The sequence below is a fragment of the Belonocnema kinseyi genome, chromosome 3 (genome assembly GCF_010883055.1).
Source record: "Belonocnema kinseyi isolate 2016_QV_RU_SX_M_011 chromosome 3, B_treatae_v1, whole genome shotgun sequence".
Classification (NCBI taxonomy): domain Eukaryota; kingdom Metazoa; phylum Arthropoda; class Insecta; order Hymenoptera; family Cynipidae; genus Belonocnema; species Belonocnema kinseyi.
This window is the reverse complement of record NC_046659.1, coordinates 47873410-47881567: the sequence shown is the minus strand read 5'-3', so window position 1 is coordinate 47881567 and position 8158 is coordinate 47873410.

Genomic DNA, 8158 nt, shown 5'->3' with positions numbered 1-8158 from the left:
GGCAGTATTTTCATGATCAGTCCAACCTATCCTAATGGATTTTTAATTTGATTGAAATTCTTAGAAATGTAATTAAACAGGGCAGTAGCAAACCCGAAAACATAGAGTCTGGCAGCTGCAACTGCTAGCCGACAAACAATGGACAACTGCTCTTCAAACAATAACATTTATCAACTTATTATGAATGTTGCTAAAATTCTAATTAAGTTCTCAACTGGAAAGACTGGCATTGAAAACTCCGAATTTTTCTGCCGACAAATGCCCGAATAATGTATTTGTTTATTAAATTAGTTCTTAAAAAATCATACATTATTTAAAAAATTATTAATTTTGCTGGAATTATCATAAAATTCCTAATTCATAAAAATTTACATCGATAAAAAGACGAATTTTCTGTCGAAAAATGCCTGCTTACTGCATTTGTTCGTATAATTATGGAAAATTATATACAATTTTTTTCAACAAATAATTTGTTTATCAAATATATTGTTGTTTAATATATAATACTGAAACATCTTTAGCTAATGTTACCCTATAAAACTTAGGCGATTTCAAGAATTTTTCTGATATTGACGAGCACTGGGAACATCAAATAGATGAAGTGGCCATTTTTCGTCATATTTGTTTATTTATAAAAATTGGAAACCTAATTAAAAAATTAGGCTCGACAAATCTCTTAGAAATCTTAACAGCTTTTTTCAGATTTTTTTGTTAAAATCGCTCAATATTTGTGGGCTGTACGTTATTTTGAACCGAAAATGACATTTTTTTCCCACTGTGGGCCGAGAATGTGCAAATGAGATCATATGAACTTCCATCTAACACAACGTTGCCGAAGGTTGGAGGATCCTCTCAGCATAAAACACTAACTAGCCATGACTCTCGGTTGAAACTAATCACTTCCCCCTCTCCCACGCCCCTAAACCGTCATTAATCGAAGTTTCATGGGTCACTCAGGTAGGGATTTCATTTGGATTTTAAAAAAAGGTAACGCTGATGTGTAGACCATTTATGCTACGTTTTTATCGTAAAAATAAAATCGCAAATGAGCAAATTCAGTTTTTGAAAAACCGGTAGAAGTTACAATAAAATGTTTAATAACGATTTTTTTAAGAATGCGCATTTTTTAAAGGGACAATGAAACTATGTCTGTTTTAATATCAATTCATGTTATGAATTGTAATAATATACATTTAGGAGAATGATATAAAAGTTGAGATACAAATTCGAGTGCAAAGCACGAGATGCGTGATGAGAATGTATTCGTTAAAGTCGAAGGAGCTTTAACAAAAAAGAAGTCATTTTCACCAAATGACTGTTGTCGATGCTTTGACATTTAATTTTAAAAGGTCTGTGCACCAATATGGAGGATAATACAAAGACCGAGCGTCTTGCCAACTTTAACTTTGATGACCTACGTGACCGGCAGACCACCAACCGTGATACACGCGTGTAACTAACCTTTCGCTCGTCGGTGTAAAGCCGACTCATGAAAATGTGCCCGTGAAGCGGGCGAATTATTTGACATATATCCATAGCTCTTGTGATATAAATATAATACCAGGCATAATGACTTATGAAGGATTAGATATATATAAATAGAATGACATAGCAAATACGTTTGAAATATTTTTTTTAAATGTCTACAAAAAACCTGCTAATTACACAGGCAGATAAAATTCGACAAAAGTCAAAAGCCAGAAAGCAGACCAAACAGTTCCGAAAGATTTTGATGCGCTGAATCCGAATCAGAACTCAAAATTGCTCCTGTATGTCAAGTTTTCAAGATATCCTAACCTAAAAGTGAAAAAACGGGTTTTTAGCTGTTTTTGAGGTTATGTATCTGTACAAGAAAAATGTCTACCATAAAGCTAATATGGAATTTCAAAGTACTAATCTTCCCCTTTCAAACCTACATACAATTGCCCATTCACTTAAGGCAAGACTTGGGATTGTCCAACTACGCAAGGAAGTACTTAATATTTTCCAGCCAATTAAGGCAAGACTTTAGATTGTCCAGCAAATCAAGGAAAGACTTTAGATTGCCCAGCCAATCAAGGAAAGACTTTGGATTGCCCCGCCAATGAAGGCAAGACTTTGTATCGCCCAGCCAGTCAAGGCAAGACTTTGAATCGCCCAGTCAGTCAAGGCAAGACTTTGAATCGTCCAGCCAGTCAAGGCAAGACTTACGATTGCCCAGCCAGTTAAGACAAAACTTACGATTGTCTGTCCAATGGAGGTGAAACTAATTGTTTGTTTTCTTATGGAAACGTTCGCGCTTCATCTTAAACGATCGTTGAAGAGACTTTCGTTTATGACTAGTATGGTCATTATCATTCCTCTGCAAAGACCAGCTATAGTCGACCATCATTCTTACATTGCATCGACATTCATAATGTTGCTCTTTTTGGTGAGTCTTGATGGAAGCGTTCGCCCATTTCTTCACTGAATGCTCCAACATTTTCTGGGAAATAATCTAAATGAGATTTGAGTAAATGTAATTTCATACTCAACAAACAACCTAATCTTTTTAAATTCTTTAACATATTAGATACAATGGTTCTAAACTTTAGATCTCGATTGTTCCCTAAAAAATTCTGTACAACATCTTTGAAACTCAACCATGCATCCTTTTCAATAGATGTCATGGTTTTGATAAAGTCATCATCTTTGATAAGTTTTCTTATATCAGGCCCAACAAAAATACCTTTCTTAACTTTGGCAACACTTAAATGCGGTAATGTAGATCTAATATAATTGAAACATTGTCCTTCGGTGTTTAGGGGTTTCACAAATTGCTTCATTAACCCTAGTTTTATATGGAGTGGTGGCAATAATACTTTCTTTCTGTCAACAAGACTTTCATAAACAACATTATACTGACCAACTGTCCACTCTAATCTGTCTGGTCATTTCTCCGTTATCCAATGTTCATCCCTTGCACGATTGTCCCAAAGACAAACAAAACAAGGGTATTTAATGTTTCCTGATTGTAAACCTATTATAAGATTTATCATTTTGAAGTCACCACAAATAAGCTAATTATGGATATGCATTTTATTTTTATCAGGAGTAATTGGAAAGTACCATAAGATTCTTTCACTGTAGTTGAGTGACCTACTGGAATTGCAGCGTACTTATTTCCATTATGTAATAGTAATGGTTTCAGACTTTCTGTAGACGAACCTATGAAAATACGCCAATCCTCTGGCATATATAAGTTTATTTTATATAAATTAATGAGTTCTTAGATATCATTACAATACACAATCCCACTGTCCACTGAAAAGTACTTGATAAACTTTTCTTCTCTATTTCTGTAAACAGTTAGTCTAGTGCCGGATAACAATAGTTTTCTCTCTTTGAGTCTTGACGCGCAAAGCTCAAATTTACCTTTTGGAAGACCAAGGTCACGTATAAAATCGTCTAATCCGTCTTGGTCAAAAAATTTAGGACTTTCATCATCTGATTCTTCCCAAGAAGAATCTTCAGTTGCATTAGGATCATCAGTATCCACTGATTTGTGAGTTGATAGGTCACTTTTGTTTACAGAGTGATTTATAATACCAATCTTGGCTTGTGTAACACTTTTTACATGAGGGTAAGCGATCTTCTCCAAATACTTTTTATAAAAACCTCCTGTTTCGTATAAGAAAAATTAACAATCAGTATCATGATCGTTGTGGTCACGCCAAATAGGTGGTTAAATAACAGTCTGCCACTTGGTACTTTAAACTTCCCAATTTGACAAATTTAATCTACAAGCATGACAAATTGGGGTTGGTACTCACGGTTTATCCAAATTTTTCATTGAAGTCCCATGACAGTTGAAGTATGACGTTTTTATCAAATCATTAATTGATCTACGGTATTTCTCCGTTTCATACTTTCCACAAACGTGACAAAACGTATTAACTTTCTTAGCGCAAGGAGTTCTTGAACGAATTTTTTTTCTTATAATGAACAGTAACGTGGAAATTCTAAAACTGACTATATACAAAAATCACGACTGACACGAAATGTAACCGCTAGACAGCTAGGGATCAAAGACTATGCGCCGTAAAAAGGCGCGCACATGCAGCGAATGTGAACATAAGAATGCACATAGAATGCGCAGTATCATTCCGCGCAGTCCGTCTTCTTTTGTTTTATCAATGTGCGAAGCTGTGTTCCAAACGACTGCACGTTCTTTTGTTGGTATTTTGTGCGAAATTCTTTGTTCTTTTTTAAAGCCCTAAATTGTGGCCGCCATATTGGATCTTCTAGGGGTTATAACAAGAAACTTACACCGGCAATAGAAAGGGCACCCTCGAAAACCCCTGAGATAATATTTTGAAAAAAAAATATCGTACCGTCAGCAATAGACAATGCGTTGTATAAATCTGAACACCTCAGCATTAATGGGTTAAAACGCTAAAATAAAAAATTTCAAATTATAATATTTTTGTGAAAAACAAAGATATCTTAATAAATCCAAAGGTCCCGGAAGCTGGGATTACAACATGGTCATATCGATATGGGCACTATGACATAATTTAGTGCTCATTTAGTGCTAATTTATGATGCAGAAAAAAAATTTTGTGCCCGGTAATTTTGGCCAAAAACATGTAGTAATGCTAGCTTCAGCTGAAGCCACAACTCCGGTATTCGAAACTCGGAAACTATTAGTGGTATCAAGATCTGCTTTGCGCAGGAATTAAGTGCTAATTAAGTGTTCTGGATTTATCCCTTGAAAAAATCCAGCACTTTTTTTTATCAAAAACGTGTAGTAATGGTGGCTTCAGGTAACTCGGGTATGCGAAACACGGAAATATTACTGGTATCAAATTCTCCTTTGCACAGGAATTTAGTGCTAATAAAGTGCTCTGGATTTATGCCATGTATAAAATCCGGGCACTTTTCTTTACCAAAAACGTGTAGTAATGCTGGCTTTAGGTGGCTCTGGTATACGAAACTCGGAAACTATTAGTGGTATTAGGATCTGCTTTGCGCAGGAATTTAGTGCTAATTAAGTGCTCTGGATTTATGCCTTGAAAAAAATCCGGGCACTTTTTTTTACCAAAAACGTGTAGTAATTCTGGCGTCAGGTGACTCTGGTATGCGAAACTCGGAAACTATTAGTGGTATCCAGATCTGCTGCGCGCAGGAATTTAGTGCTAATTAAGTGCTAATATATTCTGCAAAAACTAAATTTTGTGCCCGGTAATTTTGATCGAAAACATACAGTAATGCTGGTTTCAAGTGGCCCTGCTATGTGAAACTCGGAGACTATTAATGATATCAAGATCTACTTCACGCAGGAATTTAGTGCCAATTAAGTGCTAATATATTCTGCAATAACTAAATTTTGTGCCCGGTAATTTTGATCAAAAACATGTAGTAATGCTGGCTTCAGGTGACTCTGCAATGTAAAACTCGGAAACTATTAGTGATACCAAGATCTGCTTTGCGCAGGAATTTAGTGTTAATTAAATTTTGTGCCTAGTAATTTTGATCAAAAACATGTAGTAATGCTGGCTTCAGGTGACTCTGCAATGTAAAACTCGGAAACTATTAGTGATATCAAGATCTGCTTTGCGCAGGAATTTAGTGCTAATTAAATGCTCTAGATTTTTGCTATGCAAAAAATCTGGGCACTTTTTTTTACCAAAAACGTGTTGTAATGCTGGCTTCAGGTGACTCGGGTATGAGAATCTCGGAAACTATTAGTGGTAGCAAATTCTTCTTTGCGCAGAAATTTAGTGCTAATTATGTGCTCTAGATTTATGCCTTGCAAAAAATACGTGCACTTTTTTTACCAAAAACATGTACTAATGCTAGCTTCACGTGACATACCACTAATAGTTTTTGAGTTTCGCATACCAGAGTCACCTGAAGTCAGCATTACTACACGTTTTTGGTAAAAAAAGTGCCCGGATCTTTTGCATATTACAAATCCAGAGCATTTAAATAGCACTAAATTCCTGCCCAAAGCAGATCTTGATATTACTAATAGCTTCCGAGTTTCACATAGCAGAGTCACCTGAAGTCAGCATTACCACATGTTTTTGATCAAAATTATCGAGCACAAAATTTAGTTTTTGCAGAATATATTAGCACTTAATTAGCACTAAATTCCTGCGCGAAGTAGATCTTGATATCACTAATAGTTTCCGAGTTTCATATAGCAGGGTCACCTGAAGCCAGCATTACTACATGTTTTCGATCAAAATTACCGGACACAAAATTTAGTTTTTGCAGCATATATCAGCACTTAATTAGCACTAAATTCCTACGAAAAGCAGATCTTGATATCACTAATAGTTTCCGAGTTTCACAACACCAGAGTCACCTGAAGCCAGCATTACTACACGTTTTTGGTACAAAAAAGTGCCCGGATTTTTTCCAGGACATAAATTCAGAGAATTTAAATAGCACTAAATTGCTGCGCAAAGCAGATCTTGATACCAGTAATAGTTTCCGAGTTTCGCATACCAGAGTCACCTGAAGCTAGCATTACTACACGTTTTTGGTAAAAAAAAGTGCCCGGATTTTTCGAGTACCAGAAATCCAGAGCACTTAATTAGCACTGAATTCGTACGCAAATCAGATCTTGATATGACTGATAGTTTCCGAGTTTCACAACACCAGAGTCACCTGAAGCCAGCATATGCGGATGATTTGGTAATAGTAGCTAAAGAAGAAGAGATTTTGGAAAATATGATGAAAAGACTAGAGAAGTATTTAGAAGCAATGAAACTGGTTTTAAATCTAGCAAAGTCTAAGGTTGTGGTTTTTTGGGAGAAAAAGTAGTAGGAAGAAGGGATGAATGGTCTGAAAGTGGAGGGGAGAAGTTATTGAGGAAGTCAAGGAGTTTACATATCTGGGTTTTTTATTTAAGAAAAATGGGAATGTAAAAGATCACGTCAAAGAAAGAGTTAAAAGAGCAGATATAGTCATGAAGAAAGTATGGGGCACAGGGGAAAACTTATTCAAAGAAGACTACAAGAGAAGAATGAGAATCTTTGAGGCGCTTGTACTGAGTGTTCTAATGTATGGAGTTGAAATGTGGGGATGGAAGCAATATGAGGAGGCGGAAAAGTTGCATGAAAAATACTTTAGATGAACACTAGGATTGGACAGATGAACGCCAAGGTATATAGTTCTGAAGCAGCTTAATAGGAAAAAAATCAAAGTAAGAACAGGTGACAGGGCTTGCAAATAGGAAGCAAGACTGTTGGAGAGCAAGGGCAGAACTATAGTGAAAGCGTGCGTGAATGAAAGAGAAAATGGAAGAGGGAATGATTATGGAATGAAAGAAAGAGAAAGGTACTTGAATAGGTGTGCTTGGTCAAAGGAATGGGTAAAAGAAATGCATGGAAGGGGAATAAAAATACAACAAGAGTTTATAGAAAGAGACAAAAAAGTTTTTAAGCAAGGAATAGAAAATAACATAAGAGAAGCTAAATATAATAAGAAATATGAATGGATAAAAGTAGAGGGAATAGCAAAATATTTGAAGAGAAAAAGGGAAAGAGGATCGCAAAAAGTAATCGCGACGGTAAGATGTGGTAATACAGAAAAGTGGAATAAATACTGGTGTACAGAGGAGGAAAGAAAATGTATGCTATGTGAGAGAGGCGGAGGGACTTTAAGGCAGTGGCTGGAAGATTGTGACAAGATAGAAAAGGGGAGCATGACAATGTAAAGATCCAGCATGAGAAAGGGACAGTGGAGGTAGTGGAATGGTTGAGGGAGTTGGAAAGGAAGAAAAAGAAAAGGAGAGAGGAGAAAATGGGAGAAAGTGTTAGAATAATTATCTCGAGAAAATAAGAAAATGTAAAATTTTCTGAATGAGAATGTTAGAAGTGTTGGCAAGCGTAAAGATAAAAAGAACAAAAGGCCATGGCTAGAGTTAAATCGAAAGAAGAAAAAAGCAAAACGGTAGCGATGAAAGAAACAAAAATCATACATGCGATAGAGTAAGACGTATTTTCGATAGATTTAAGAGATTTAGGACTTATTTGCGATGGAATTGAGGCGTATTGGCGATAGAATAAGGCGTATTTTGCGATGGAATAAAGATTAATTGCGATGGAATAAGGCATACTTACAATAAGATAAGGCGAATTTGCAATAATGTAAGGCGGAGCGATTAAGTTATAAGTTATGTTAAGTT